The 16840-nt window shown below is 49.8% G+C and overlaps 1 protein-coding gene across 5 annotated transcripts in view; it reads left to right on the forward strand.

Moving 5' to 3' along the window:
* The window catches only part of LOC138187422 (myocardin-related transcription factor A), a 299722-nt gene that overhangs the window by 173854 nt on the left and 109028 nt on the right, over positions 1 to 16840 (forward strand). The window lies entirely within an intron of this gene.

Here is a 16840-nt window from a genome sequence, read left to right on the forward strand (position 1 = left end):
GATTGTTTATAGCGAGTGACTGAATTTCGAATGCTGCGCGTGATCCGAAAATGGCACAACAAGATTCCTACGATACCTTATCGCGTCTTGTAACATCCTCTAGTCTTCTTCCCAAGAATAATTTCGTAACACGGACATGCTCGACCGTCGTTACACCTTCTACTAAATCAACATCGAAAATCATCGGCTCTCGAGCGCGTCGAACGGGCACCGTACCGTATACAACACGGTATATACCTGTCTTCGAGAAAAATATTCATAAATCAAGCTCGCGACGCCTTCCGTGTCACCGTTCACCGCGTTGGCCAGGCCAGACGCGGAAGATCGATGATCGAAGCGGCGAGCGAACCCCGAAGAAGCATCCTAGAAAGTCCACGACATCCTGACCGAGAATCGTTACCGTGCTTTATGTTCGATTTCGAGGCGCGTTCGACGTCACGTCTGTGACCGACAAGAAATCGACCGATTTAATGGAAACGCATTCCCACGCACAACCAACAGCGATGCTCTCTTCGTCCCTTTTCTTCCTCGATGCACTTGTACAATGTGGAAGTTTTTTGTCTCTGTGTGATATCTGTGCTCTTATGTCGGTTCACGGTGAGATAATTATCGTACGTCTGAGAAAACGCATTCTTCTCAGCGTAAACGTTTTCAAACCCGGCGCTTATTCAAATCGCGCGGTTCGCTGGTGAACGGAACGTATATGGCGATACTGTGTTCATTTCTAATGTAAACAGTCTCTAAACGGTAATAGGTGTGCACCGTCGCTCGAACGAGCCTTTATTTGATTACCCGCTTGCCGAAAGTCTTATCGCGAACACAATCGATTCTTTTATTCGGGAAAATAGCCATTAGGTGTTTCGAAGACCGTGAAAGAAACTGTAGAATCCGATGCACCGATAGGATGATGCACGTTAGAGCGAATCCTTGACTGGATCGTTGGTTGAAACTCAATTGCGTTCTCACGATTGTCTCATCTACGTTCGGCAGTCGGAACGAGGCCTAATAACGGCGCTTCACCGGCTGTAAACGATAATCGTTGCGTTTCGTCTGCTCAGGAAATCGTAAATCGTTCGTAAAGGGTTTCCTTCGATCGCGGTTCCACCGCGAGTTCATCGTCTTCTTCGCGAATCCCTCGAATCCTATCGATCATCTTGGTTTCGATGCACGAAGGAATTCTCGAAGAATAAAATCGAAAGTACGAGGAATATTAGCGTAAACGAGCATCCTTTTAATGCTTTAAAGCTTCATTCGCCAAAAGACCCCCGTCGAAGTCGATAATTTCTCGGACGGTAATCGAGCTAGTAAACGATGCAGAACAACGTCGTGGATAACGAACGAGCGAGCCGAGTCTACCTATTACCACCTGCGCGACCTACGACTTTCAACCGTGAAGCAGGTATAAGTTACGCGTCGATAGTTCGTGCGATTGTCAACGATGACAATCTCCTACCTGCGGCTTTGTCGGGGCTTGTACAATCTGGTTATCGATGGTCGAATCATTGATTAAAGTTACACGCATTACAGTGAAATTCAACGACCTGAAAATTATACGAAATACCACAAAGAGTCTATCAAGTTATTTTCAAGTACCGAAGGCACCTGATCATCTCGATTCTATTGAAAATCTTCAGCCACGTCGATCGAATCGAAGAGTCCCTAGTCACTGTGATTCCTCCTGGAACCCGAAACCTTCGGTCGCTTAATTGTACTCTATACCTCGAATACCGTCAAAAATTTCCAGTCACGTTGAATCCACCGAAAATCTCGAGTCACGTCGATTCGACACGAGTCGGAAATTCTCGTTTTTGCATAGCTGAAATCCGCTGGATCGAAGATGCGTTGGAAAATCTCGAGCAGCGTGGGATCGTGAACGGAAACAGAAGCGTTGTAACGGCGGTGCTTGAAATAAATTGTGAACAGCTTTAAAGGGGCAAGCTTGTGCGCAGTCCCTTTCGAATTGCTCGGCCCAAGGATCTGTTGCGCGGTTTCCAGAGCCGTCGGCCACGCTCGGCACAAGAGAGCCGCTGATCAATAGCTATTGGTCGGCGGGGAGCCGTCGTGTCGCCGGCGCGGTGGCGATGTCGTCAATTTTTTTATTACGAACCCGGACACGCACGCAGCCGAGAGCGCACACGCACGCGCGTACTCCGGCGAGCGGACACCGTGAAGAAGAGGCCAGAAAGAGAAGAGAACCGGTGGCTGTGAGGTTCGATCGCATTAGATTTCACGGGTCGCGGGATGTCCTCGCTCGCCGAGAGCTCTCCGCCTTTAATTGGTCCAGGCCATGTCGCCGCCGAAGTAATTGCCACTGTATTTTAGCCTTCGATGTTCTTCTTGCCTGCAGTGCGCATAGGTTTCAGAAATTCCGCGCCGTGCTGATTTCACGCGAATGGCAGTCACCGATCACCGGATACCGTCGGTTCGATGGAAACCTTGTCGGCTGACGTTTAAGGTCGCTTCTTTCCATCTGATCTATCTGAGAGACTATCACACACGTTTAGACACGGTATGTTTGATATGGAACAAACGTGGTATAGTACAAAGAGGAAAATACAATAAGTACACTTGCGTGGATTCTTTGGTTCTCGTGTCGCTCTCGATGAATACAGCGGTGTCTGATCGCGTGTCTAAGAAAAATCTATCCATCGTTAGAAAATTGAAATCCGAGTCGTTCGATAGAAATAACCGTTAATCGTCGTAACGTTGATCCATAGGCTCGCACGTTGACCTCTAAATTGCCATCGTTCCTCCGTAAATACTTGCGCTACCTGTGTGCAATCAGCTATCAAGGAGAGTGCAATGGCGCGATATCCGGGCAAACTGAAACGAACCGAGACCGAGCGCGTTCCTCATCACCGGCATCTCTGTGTTCCGGCAAAGTCACCTTTTAACGAGCGGGTGTATACCTCTGGAGAGATACTCGCGGCCCCCTGCTCGTCCTCGCCTCTTTCTTCGGGGAACAATAGGCCCCGGCAGGGGAGTTAATCTACATACGCAAATTCCAACGATAGATCTTGAGCGGCGAGAGAGAAGGCGGCTGCGTATTGCCGGACGTACACGCGTATGTCTTCAACAATGGGCTACCCCTCGGCTGGCCCTGGCCGGGGCATCCCTGAAGGAAGGACAATAAGCTCCGCTTGATAGTTATTGTGGTGCCTAGTCCAGCTCGCGTCTCTCCCACCGCGAAAGAAGGAAGAGGCCTTCTCTTCCCGGTGAATAAAAGTCACCGTCCAGCGTGGACGCCCCGAGAGTCGAAGGCATGCGTTACTGTTTTGCTAAATGATCGCTCCGATGTGCATGTAATTTAAGCGGATTTAGCTCGTAAGCCCTCTCTCATGGCCGCGACCGCGCCGGGGAAATAATTCCTTTAAAAGTCCGGCACGATATTTATTACCACGGCGAAGCCGGTTAACGCCTCTGAAAGCGCAAAACGACGAAACGGAAGCCAGTTGCCAGAGTCGACTGGGAACGCGTTATTGCGTTATCGACGAAGTAACTCCTTTCAGGCGTCTACTATTTCAGCAAACGTATCTGCGCCCTGTCAGGGTGAAACGGCATCCACTTTGTGGCTAGTTGACGCAGAAACCGGGATGTGGAAAGCCACTCTCAGGCTTCGTCTCGTTAGTAGTCGCGTCGCGATCTTCGAACGCCGGAAGTTGCACCGATGATCGATCGCCGGAAGTTGCGTCGATGTTCTAGATTCTCGACGAAGAATCGCGAATAAGGATAGTCAGGAAATTATCTAAGATTATTAACTAACGGTAGAAGCGTATCCACACATGTCCTCTACGACGGTTCTTGTCCCGTTATCCAAAAAGTGGCGACGTTTAGCAAAGCTTGATCGAGCGTGGCGTTCCCAGAGCACGGCAGGTGTCGGTACACGTGGCGGAAGGGTTACCTTTTTGCGGTGCGGGTCCGGCGCGAGCGCAACGGAAGCGGAGGATCGGGCTGCTTTTCCGTCTGGCAGGGATGGCACGACGACCTTTGAGGTCGATGCACCTCGGCTGACTCGGCGTCAAAACAAGACCGGCCGATAGGACGTGTCGGGTTGCCTTCATTCGCCGGGAAAGGTTCCCACCGTCTAGTCACCCTACGGCTTCTCCGATCCCCTCTTCGTCCCGTTCGTCACAGCTCGCGCTTTTCTCCACACCGCGAGGCAAGCGTCTCCTTTCTTCCCGCGCGCACCAATTCCTGGAAGCTCGCGAAGGCGCAGCGCTGTCTGGCCGAGCCGGGACTGCTCGTCTGCACCGAGGCACAAATACCTACAAAGCCGCTGGCGCAACGCGTGGAATGAGAACCAGCGCGAGATCGGTGAGGCCAGTAGCAGCAGCAGCAGAAGCAGCAGCATAGGAGGAGGAGGAGGAGGAGGAGGAAGAAGAAGAAGCACAGCAGCAGCAAAAGCAGAAGCGGTAGAAGGAGGTGGAATAAAGATCGGGCAGGGTAAGAGGGAGAAAGATGCCGGGAGGAGGATGCGGTAGCTGAAGCAGCAGGGACCGAACGAGTAAAACCAGGCTGGCTCACCCGACTACCTTGCCCAGTAGAGATGCCTACGGTATAAAAGCCACGGAGAGAGAAGAGCCGCTTCTAAGTAGCTACGTGATCAGCGATAATAACGCGACTTGGAAACGTGGAAGATCGTTCCTCTTCGCCTCCCCCTTTTTCTATCGGCGACGCGTACAGGCTATATTGTCGGTCGTTTGGGTTACTGCCGCGCGCGCACACTGATCCTGCCGCGCGGCTTTCCAGCAGTTTAGGTACTATTCTAGCCTACCTGGACACACGGACAGCCGTTTACCTCGCTCTCTTCTCTCTTTCTCTCTCTCTCTCTTTCTCTCTCGGTTCCCGGAAACGGGGAGGTAACGGCCGCTGCGAGCTACTACCGTCCACCTGTTCTTCTTCTTCGACGTCGATCGTCTAGCTCGTACGACGATTCGTTTACAATATGGTACCCAGCTAGGTGGATGCGTTCGACGCTTGCTTGGACGACGGGCCTGTTCCGTTCTTGCGCCACTCTCCCTCGGGAATCGTGGCCTGCCGTACCGCGAGATTCTACGCGTCTCCTCGTGGGACATCGATTATTAACCTATAGCCTATTTCTATCGTTGTCAAGAAATAGCAATCGCGCGGGCTTCTTTGCAACTTGTTAGAAAGCCATTCTCGATCGAAGAGGTAGCAATAAATATCCTAAAATCGAAGAGCAGCGTGTTTGCAAGCAGTCACGCTCGACTATTAAACCGTCTGCATTTCTCTTCCGATGTCTTCTCGCAATTACACCAGCCTTCGTACAACCTCTCTGATTAACCTCGAGCAATAGAATCCTAAAACTCGACCAGCCTGACAACGCTGGATGCGCTCGAAAGAGCATCCTCGCAACAGATCGATAGGCAGCGAGGTCAGGGGTTGCGAGCCGGGTTCACCGGGCTGAAACGACAATAATGGCGCGCGATCTGAAAGGCACTCCTTTGCAATCGTTCGTTCTCTTCCTCGCTTTGAATTATTTACGAATAGATTTATTCGCGTCATTCGTTTTCGTCGCCGACGTTTAATAGGCGCGCACCTGCGCCCTCCCATAAGCCGCGCGCGCCCCGTTTTCAAGTACTGACAGATGAATTATTCCCAGATCGGGCTAGGCGATTTTTCTTGGCTACCGCTTTAGCGTTAACGACGCGCGCGCGGCCCCAAGCTTTTAATATCGCCGCGTAGACGGGATGAGAGATACCAACGCTCGCATATTAATTCGGACGAATCCGTCGGGGCTGAAGCGGCGCTTTTAGACGAATCATCCGTTGGCTACGTCGCCGTTTCTTTAATGGGGCAACTTGGAAGCTTCACTAATCTCGCCACGGGATACTACTCGCGTTTTCGATCCGCGCTGTTCGCGTGCACGGTGCACAACCACCGATGGGTCTTCCTTCTCTTCTTACCTACTAAGCTGTACCTTTAACGCGTCGTTTCTCTTCCTCCTCCTCTTCCTCTGTACCGATGAGATCGCAAGCTTTTTCTCTCGAGGGATTTACGGCCTTGAGCGCGATTTGTGTGGTTTCATTAGACGAAGAATTTCAAGTTGTGTTGCGTTCCGTGATCCTGTGTAGTCGAAGATACAGTCAAAACATCAATTTGAAACAAGGCTATCGAATAGTATCGCTTTTGCTTAACGTAAACGCAGAAGATTCCAACACAGTTGGCAAGTTCACCGTCTGATGCAAATTCAAAGTTGTGGCGAACATTCCGAAGATCAGAAACAGATCTGTTCAATGTCATAATCCATCAGACGCCACAAAACGCTGAAATCCGTGCGCGAGTACCATTAAAGCATCGAGTGAGCGTTGGTTTTAGCTAAGCAAAAGCCGCGGATGATTTACTCGGCAGGAAAACGAACTTTGTCTCGGCCGCGTCGCCGCTAATGATATAGTGCTTAATTGGCCTCATTCCTCATTCTGTTACATCGCGGCGGAACGAAAGCGCGAAAATAGAAGTCACGGCGCGCGGCTTTTCACGCCACTTCCTCAAAGCGCGGAATAATTGGACCGAACGGGACGCTAATTTGTTTCCTCGAAACTGCTCCTCTTTTGCGTAAGCTCGTAACAAATGTATGATTCGTTTCCAGAACGGTCCTGTGACCAGCCACTCGGATCTTAATTAGACTCGGTGCTCGTCTGAATTTACTCCTCGGTAAATCACTCGCGGCAGCGACCTGTGTCGCTTCGTGCCCTCCTCAGAACCCTCAATAGGAGAATTTTATCACAGGGCCTATTCCGGTTTGAATTATCGATGAAAAGATATCCTGCGTCATAGGCTGGGTGGAGTTGTCGATGTTACGGATCAAAGATTCCACCGTAATGCTATTAAACGAAATTGGATTAGGCTAACTATCCTAAATTCTATATCTTGAACGCATTAATATCACTTATCATGGATATGGGTGTTTCGTACATCCATGAGAGCAATATTCTGTTACAGTACCAATTTCGCAAATTCTACAAAGAAATTCTTCTCGATGACATCAAAATTTATGAATTTCGCGTGTATCTAATATTCTTCGTAAACGAATTAGACATCGTGTAGCTTTGATACGGTTCTCCAAATACCGACGAAAGTTCGCGCTTGGCGTGGTTGCGCTCGCGAGACGAGCACCAGTGTCAGCATTCTCTGAGGAGGAACCAGTCTTGACAGGAATCCAGGTCCTGATGGATCGAGCGGCGATATCGGTTCGCTGGCCGGTATTTCCAGCTCTATCGAAACGGACCGTGGCTGGCTTAGGTGTACACTGTCCGATACACACAATAGGGGCGGCGATCGTTTGTATCGGGGTCTGACCGGTCCGGGGAATATCTAACCGCGCGTGTTGCCGATTTAAACCGCGATTTTGCTCGTTGCGTGCTCGCGTCCGAGCGGAGTCCCGGGATTCCAGGAGCATCCATCAGGCCTCGTCAAACCAGCCGACGACGCATCAGTGGATCGGCATTCATTGGCCACGGTTGAGGGAAAAAGAGAGAAGGCGAACGAAGAAAAGAGATGAAACTGAGAGAAGAACACTGGGGTCCTCGTTCGTCCTCCTGCGCAAAACCTCCGGTCTACCTTCGGTTGGTCGCCTCGCGTTTCACCCATACATACGTATACGTGTGTCGCCGTGGCGCAACCGGCGCGCGGTATCCCCCCGGCACAAGAAGTGCTCCGGTAAAAATTCGTTGGCGCAATCAGCTGACGGATCTGTCGACGCGGGAAATGTTTTACGACGTTCAGGACGCGCCGCGGCGTCAAGATTAGATATTTTTCTGCCGGTTCCAGCTTTTTCCTCGTCGGCTCGTTAATCGTTTTGCTGCGTGAAATAAGCGTTCGATAAAATACAACATTCAGTCGTAAATAATAGCCGTAGATGGGGTGGCGCGTAACGGTAACGTTCTGTTTTCGGAGGAAAGAGATCTTTTGCGATCCACTGTTCGAGTAGATTATTCTATTTCTTCCGTTTCTTTCCAGTTTTATTGTATAAAATTCATTCTCTCCTGTGCTCTTTTAATTTAATATAAATATATCGGTGTTAATAATTGTTTACCGAGAATAAACTAATCGGGATGAAATTTCGAATGCAAAGGGTTAATAGATGCAGCATTTGCATACGTTACGTCATTTCTCATAGGTCAAGAGATCTCGATCTCTCGTTGGGTATCGTGACATTTTGCTGAAAAAGCGTGTATCCTAGTTGTTAAAAGCGTTTCGTAAGGTCGAACAAGCGAGTTTCACGAAGGAATCGAGCCTGTGCGATCGGTGTAGAGCGGATACGCGGCATTAGGGCGCCTTGATGCGATGATAATGGGGCTGCGTCGCTGGGAGCGGTTGGGATCTACGATGACAGGTGGATCCGCTAATCGTTTGATGGGCTACGCGCGACGAGCGCCATTACGACCGGTCGTCCGTCACCCTCGTTTGCTCGAGCGTCGCTGACGAAACCGACTATGATAGCCGTAATCGTTCCTAACTGCTTGATGGCCGGTAAATGGATGATAATTGTGCTAGAGCGCCGAGTGCCTCGTCGAGGACAAGCATTACAGGTGCTTCGTCATTCGCTATGCCTTCTACCTCTACTTACTCCTCGAACAGAGATCGGTCGAGGAAACGGAAGACTCGATCACTTTTCGCACGACGTTGGCGCCTCGGTCCCTTTTCAAGTTCTACCAAGTACGTCTTTAAAAGGAGCATGACCTTTTGGCTTTCGACGAACGAGGTCTTCATTGAGCGAAAGGTGAGTTAGGCTGCTACTCGGAGATCGTATCTTATATTTTTCCGACAAACTCAGAGAGATCCAGTCGAAACCTGCCAAACGTTGTGGCAACTTATAAATAAACACGATTTTCGCACATCGCGCGAGCATAACTAAAGCGGCGACCGTACGAGGACGTTCTCCGATATGCGACAGGGTCGAGCGATGCAACCGTGATTTGCTATCTGCACGTGCAACGGAGAATCATCTTTTTCTGACAGCACGGAGTTGCCTGCCAGTCTGCTGCGAGCGAGGCGACGCGTACGAGACGGAAGAAAACGGAGGAACGAAGCCAGGACACCGAGAGAGCGAGTCAACGAGGAGGAGGAGGAGGAAGAGGAGGAGGAGGAGAAGATACAAAGCGTCATATCGAGGAGGAGCTGGTCCAGACGGCATAGCACTGCCGGTTAGTTGTCTCTCGAGGCACGTCTTAGCCGGCCCTACCAGGAATCGGCCGGACTACCTCGATGACTCGTTCCTCGTCCTCATACCGATACACGAGGTGGCTCCTGGCCTCGGTTGCCCTCGCCGCCACCGGGTCTCCAGGGAGCCCGACCAATGTCGTGCTCTTTTGATGTGCTCTTTCTCTCTTCCTCCCTCTCCCTTTCCGTTTTCCTCCCTTCTTCTCTCGCTACTCCTCCCTCGCTGTTCCCGCGAGATCACCACCGTGTTTCCTCCTGCCCGTTTCGCTTTCTCTCTCTCTCTTTCTCTCTCTCTTCTTTTCTCCTCTGCTCTCGTTGCAGATAGCCCGTCAAGCAGCTACCAGTAGGGTGGACGCGGCGAAAAGTCGCCGGAGGATTCCGCGCGGTCTTCTTGCGCAACGCGTTATACAATCGAACGTTCCACGACGGACATGATCGGCGCGGGGTTAGCGCGCGTAACGCCACGATCGCGAGATAAATTGCAGCGTCATCGATTAAGAGGATCTGTGAATCTTGTTGCGGTGGCTCGCCATGTCGTTGCACTTTTCGTCTTCCCGTCACGGACCCGTATCTTATCCCGTCGGCTGGCCTTTATTAATTTGCCGTGATGCCTTTTCGCCGGCGCTCCAGCCGCAACACTCTCTTTCTCCCGATAAGCAAATTAGACCGTGCGACAACCTGCCTGATATCGGACTGATGCGAAATTCAGGCAACCGTTGCGCGACTATCCTGTGCGACCGTCCCTTTGATATCGACGCGTAGCGTGGTGGTATTATTAAGAAAATCGTAAATACGATTACTGTGATTATTGGCGGTTTGTATAGTTTGCTAATGGACTACTGTACAGTCGTTCTGTACAGTAGTCCATTTTATCGTGTACACAGTGAGCGATACGATCGATCTTACGTCGTCTTAAGCACCGCTCGATTTAAGGAACCAACTCGGCCTGGAACTCCACCCTTCGTGCCTTTAAATCTGAGAGAACGTCGTCTCGCAGATCTTTCCACGAACCACCGCGTATCTCGTGATCCCTCTCGCAAACCGACTGGTTGCGTCAGTTCGTAAGTCAGTTTCGCGGACGACACCCGTTAGATAGGATCTGGACGTGTATCGGTCGTCGATCCTCGCTGTCTGCCGGCTCGTAAATTCCGAGAGGCTACGACCAAGGGGGCGCCGCGCGGACATCGAGCGAACAGGAGCGCAGGCCTTTTTCTTTTGGCTGCGCATAACGACGACCTGCAGCAGTTCTCTTCTATCGAGTTTCCCTTGCAAATCGATGTCTAAACTGCCGTATCCCGGTACTGTACTCTTCTCTCGTGGTCGTCCTTGCAGGGCTCGCGACTCGCGTCCGCCCGATCCCTCGGCATGGCGCATCGCGTTTCGAGCGAGCGGTCATGTTTTACCGGACATTCGTTATGCCACTGCCTGCGGCTGTTCGCGTCGCGGGATCCACGGACGACGTTTCCACTCGATGCTTTACTGCTCTCTAAAGCCTCGGCCTGATACGAGTTCCAGCCTTCGTGCGCCCTGCGGACGCTTTTTTTCGTACAACACTGGCGTTTTCGTTCGTTTGGTCGACGATGCTTGCTGTGGGAGTTCGCTCGATGGGATAGGAATGCTTCTGCATCGACGACGATTGATTTGTTTTCCAGTCGTCTGTGTGAGTTCCGGTGTACGCAGGATTCCAAAGCTGCGTCCTCGCGCAACCAACAACGAGAATCTTTTTATCGAGGTTGCATGTTTCCTGAAAAAGCTGCCGCTTGTTGCCCAATGTTTCTCTACGTCTTTGTGCTTTTTCGTTGCCGTGAACAAATATCGCTGTTTGCTGCCTGGCAAAAATAACAAGTACACGGTTACGCGATGCAACAGAAACAAATGTTCCTGCGAAATGTACGGGTTGTCGTTCGTTACGCTACGAATTTGCGCATGGAAAATTTGTTAGTAGGAAGAAATATCGCTTTGAAAACGAAACGAAATCCAAGTGCCCCTCTGATTACGTTGCTTCAATGTAGACAAGCTGTTTCTACAAGCTGATATCCGTTGGATACTTTTCGTACCATGCGACAACAACTTTCTCGTTGTTGCTTCAGCGAAGCTTGGAGTAACAGTTGTTGCTACGAGGAAGGGAGAATCTTATTATTAAATACATAGGTTTGTTAAGGAACACGAGATAGATCATTGTCGCTGGTACCAGTCACGTATCTCGAAAAAGAAAGAAAATCTCAGTCAGGCATAAACAAACGGGACACGTTCATCATTCGCGCAGTTAAAGCCAATGACAATTCTTTTAATGTCATCTGGTTTCTATTCAACGATCGTTAACACGTTTGAAATTATTTTCACTGGAAAGCTTTCTGCGGCGTCGACTCGTTTTATCTGCAGATATATCTTATCACCGGGATTTATACCGACAGTTTGTGGTTCTTCTAATTTAACCGTTTCGTTTAATACGCTTCCCGCTAAAAGCCGATGCATAGATATCAACTCGGTAACAAGGTTGCTGAGTTATTGTCGAAAATACCAGAAACGCTATCGTCTAATGGATCTCGCGGACCGGACTTTCCATTAGATACCCAACACCCGTGCTCTTTATCTAATTGATAGACCCGGCCTCGATGAAATTATGAAAATGCACGAAGCTCGGCAAGAGACCTCGAACAAGGCGATAAACTGTTGTTAAAAGTATCACGAACGCTATGAGTTTCTTTATCGAACTATCGAGGAAAGCTTTTTACGTGGCGCCTATACTTAGGAAATAAATTTAAAACGCGAGGAGAGTACAATTTCGGAACGCAAGTTTATAGAAATTGCGAGATGCAACGTTATTGGAACGCAATGAAAATGGAAAAGAAAACTCGGGCGTGTTCTGTCTAGAGTTTCCGAAACATTCTTTTCTATCGCGAACAAAGTTATTCGACGGTTCGATGAATTTAGCGGCAATTTTTCAGAGAACGCGTTTCTCCTTCCCGTAGGAGATTAATCTTTGTAATCTTGACGTATCTTCGTACATAGTGGTTCGCGATGCGACGTGTACGCCTCGCCGACAGTTTTTCTGATCGAACGCTTTCGTTCGGTATACGCCTTCGCGCGACGAGGAGGGACGGAAGACATGAGCCGAGCGGTCGATTTACTGCCCGCTCGTTCGACAGCAGCTACAGGAACCCGTCAAGGGGAGAAAACTCCCGGAGGTTATTGTACCGCCGATTCATTTTGTCGGCAACTGTCGTTTACTCCTACTAGACAGCTGTGAAAAAAATCTCTAAATTTTCATTCGGAATGGACCATCTTTGAGAGAAAATATTTTTAATGCGTTGCAAGCAAATAAATAACCTTGAATGTCCCATTAAGATACAACCCTGTAAGAAACAAGTGCTACCAATCACGACCAGTAGTCCAGCATTCCACGAAACTTAACGGCGATTGGGAAAAGAAAGGAGTACCGTGAGAGCGGCAGTCGATGGAGGTCCGAATATCGATCGTGACGGTGTTTTGTCGCGCGCGGCGCGTGACGGACGAGCAACGGGCAACGGGCAACGAGGCTGGCACACATTCCGGGACAGCACGGTGGTGGCAGATCGTTATCGAGGCCGTGAAGCGTCGCGTCGCCGTGGTCGGAGAGAAGCCCGGAAGAAGAAGATTCTCGCCGGGGAAGGTCGAGCAGCGATGAAACGAGTTTCTATATCGACGTTGGCCCGGGGAAGAGGAGCCCGTATTTTCGAGGCATTCTGGCCGCCGGCGACTACGGGAATCGCTTACGAATCGTCGTTGGTCGTTCGAGTTCGCATGTAGAAGGTGGAAGACAGAGGTAGCCACCAGGGGAAACTCGTTTGTTGGTTTTTGCTGGGGCTACCCGAGAGCACGAACAGCACGGACCCGCTCGGCGTGCTCGCTCCTCGCCAATCATCGATTTTTGTAATTTTCCGTGTCGGTTCCTCGGCCTCTTGCATCGTTTCAGATTCAGAGTCGAGTTGGTTACTTCCTCGGCGACGCACGATCTGACAATCAGTCACACCGTGTGAGCCGCCTCTTATACGCTAATTAAAGGGGACGTTGTCCCTCGCCAAGATTCATCGAGCGCCGCCGATTCCACGCGTACGCGAGTCTCCCCCTCGATCGAGCGTCGATCACCTTTCCACCGGTGAGCGTGCTGCTGCGCTTCCCTTCATCATCGCTGACCTTTGGTAGTCACGTTTCTGTCACGACGAGGTGTCGCTTTCGACACTGCATATCACACTGCCGTGTCGCGACGCTAGTAATCACGGCCTGTGGTTAGGAATCCGCGATTTTCCTCCGGCTTGCTTCTCGAGATCCATCGATCTATCGGCTGCTACGAAATGTTTCTATATTATACGATTTTCAGAAACGTTTTATAAATTGTGATTTTTCGTTTGGTTTGATTAAATATTTTGATCTTCCTGATGATTTCATGCTCGTTTAAATTTGTCGCTAAAAAGTTTGGACATCGAAGAATGCGTCTTACGAAATTCTCCGTGACAAATTTAAGTTTACTCCTGAAGCGAACCATTGCTTGCTCAACACCGGTGACATCGTCGAGATATCTCACCAAGTTATTGGTGGAGATTACCAAAGAATGCAGAAACCACGAGGAATTTTTCGACGAACGAAAAGATCTACGTTCAGCCTCAAGGTAGCCTCTTGAAGATAGCGAAATAACCACGGGAGCGCCGCGATATTGGCAATTCGGCTATCGGACTCGTTACACGATCATTCAAACGTGCGATTCCACGTTTTTACTTTCGTCCATGAAACATATCCTGTGAAACGACCTGTACGAATTCATCGACGGGGACACTGGAATCGAAAGACGACGACGACGTCAGCTCGTTACGTTAATTCGTGGCCCGATGTAATTTCGATAGTGGCGTGTCAGCGCTGTAGGAACGCGCGTCCTCGTTGAACGTCGCATTACGCAGATTTTACGTCCGATAAATTATGCAAATCGCCCCCGGAGAAATTGGAAATTCGACCGTGCAAATTCGATTTGCGACGGAAATTCGCCGCGGCCTTTGCACGGGCTGCGGCTCCCGTGAGTCCTTGCGAGTCCTCTAATTACATACCGAGAGTCTGCGACCGGTCGCGTATAACGGGTCGTCGTCGGCGTGCGCGCGCGCACGAATTTCATCGTTTTTTATTCCCGCGGCTCGGTCGATCCTCGATCTTCCGGCTGTCCCTCGAAGGGAAACAGCAAGGGGGATCCCTCGTGAGTTGGAAGGAAGGTCTTCTCCACTCGGGGCGACGGTTAATTACAATTGGCAAGCGTGGTACTCGGTCACTCTGGCAATTAGTCATGCTCGACAATGGTATTACGCCGCGGTGGAGAATGATCGATAGCGGTGCCATCGGTAGATGCGCGCGGGACCACTAGTAGATTGCACCTCTGCCGTAATAATCCTTCCTTCCGCGAGAAGAAACCGTGATTAATATTATCGCGTTCATATTACTGTGCTCGCGCGCCAGCCTCTTCCTCGTGAACCGAAGCGTTATTTGCCAGCCGCGATATCTTTGCCTTCCTTCGATAACGAGCGAGATTTCTTGGTCGAAAGGCACGGTATTCTACGCGCCGTACGATTCGTTTGGATCGTATCGATCGCTGTTGTTCTTCTCGAAATTGCAAAAAACCTTTCATAGATTAACGCGTGGATGGAATACAAGGTCGAACTATGGAAAAGCAACTTGTACGCGAGGGAGCAGCAACAGCTTCGTTAAAATAAAAGCGAGTAACCCGAACGAAGCGAACATTCGGCGATCATTTAGGTCAGACTGCTCGTGAGATGCCGCGTGAGGCCGAGAAAGAAAGTAGTCGGTCGACGAGATCGCGAACCCGGTGGACCGGCTCTCTCGACTGCGAGCTGTTTTGCCAGAGCTCGCTCAGCCTTGTAACCCGCAGTTTTATATCCTGGCCCGGCGCAATAAAGACCCCGTCGTCGTTTCGGCTCCCGTGCCGCCGGATCTCCTCCACGAGATCGTCTCCGCCGCCCTTTTATTAGTTCTGGTCATCTCCCTCGCCATCTCGATTACGCAACCTCTAGGAATTTCACCCAACCGCTCGCCTTTCTCCGTAACTTTGAAAGTTTCGCGATCGTTGCAGCGTAGGTGGATTCTGTACTCGCCACTTGGATCGTTATTTCGAAGACGAGTCGGCAATTTGAATTTCTGGTGGAGTTTGAACCAGGTGCGGTTTGAATTTGTGGGAACCACGAGGATCGAAACGTGGTTCGAAGAAAAAGTAGTACATGGCTTCGTTCTCAAACCTAGTGTTACTTGTTCCAGCGATTTTTCTTCCTTTTTAAAGCGTACAATCGATATTAGGTTGAATAAATATCTTTGACTGTATGAGATCCTTTGCTAAATACTTAACCTTAAAATCCAATGACTACGTGTAGTCATGGAGACACAAATAGAAACTAAAGAATAATTATCTTCTTTTGGTCCTAATAAATTCGCTTTTGAAGAGCTGAAGATTTCTTAACGAGTGCTCTTGCTTTCAAGCTATAGAAATTACGCTCCATAAGTGTCATATAGTCATCGCTGAAGCATCATCGAAGTGGCAGTAAGGTGTTCTTCATCCTCGGGGGTCAAGAATCGCAGTTGGCGTCAAGGTCGACCGAGCTTTCCCCAGAAAACTCAAACTGGTACTGTCTCTCTCTCTCTCTCTCTCTCTCTCTCTCTCTCTCCCTCTCCGAAGTCCTTCCAGAGGCGGTCGGCTCGTAAGAGGCAGCGATAAGAATGGGCCGCCGCAAAACGGAATAAAAAATAGGTCAGCCGGCGCGTATCGTCCTGACGAACAAGTCACTCTCACGAACTGTCTCCGAGGCACCTTGGACGGGTCCTCGGTTGCGCGATAGGTGGGTCAGCCTCGGCCAGTGTTCTTCGTCTCGGTGAGTCATTGCTGGGCCCCGCGGCGCTGCGGCCTGGCGCCAGCGTTACGCAACACAACCAGCGGCACCCTCGCGCCGCACCGCACCGCACCGAAGACGATGTTCGCGATTACAAGTTCGCCAAGACGTGGACCTAGCCTATTCTGTGGTTTCCGATTTTCAACTTCCAACAATTTTTCTACGAGTGTTTGTTCTGTGATTCGTACGGTTCTTGGGTGAAAGCAAGTTGACGAAGCGGCAAGTCGATTCGATGACTGGACATCATTTTCAATTGGACGTCTCTTTCGGTGTTTGGAGAATGGGAAGATAAAAATTTGTTAAGCTACTGGTCTATGAGATTTCTAATTTCAGAATTGCAGTTATAGAGTTATAAAGACGAATGAAATGACAGGATATTATTATTGTGTTATTGTATTGTATTTGTATTGTATTGTATTGAATATGTTCGTGTATTTCGTGTAGTTAAAAGGACAAAATATACTTTCGTTTTATACAGTTTATATGTAGTTTCTTTCTTATTAATTACGTATGTACATATTGAAAATAGAACAATGCAAGCGGCTAGGGCATTAACGCGAATTTCAACGAGATCATAAGTCACTTTGAATATTCGCCATTCAAAACGTAAATTCCCTGGCTGACGAGAATAGCTGGAGGCGGCGTATCGCCATGAAACGGCAGATTTTGCACGCTTTCCTTCTCCGACAGAAGAGTTACCACGTGCGGGGATCGCTTTCATAGGCGCTGTTCCTCGCGAT

This window comes from Bombus flavifrons, chromosome 1 (assembly GCF_040668555.2).
Source record: "Bombus flavifrons isolate JBK064 chromosome 1, iyBomFlav1_principal, whole genome shotgun sequence".
NCBI classification, from domain to species: Eukaryota; Metazoa; Arthropoda; class Insecta; order Hymenoptera; family Apidae; genus Bombus; species Bombus flavifrons.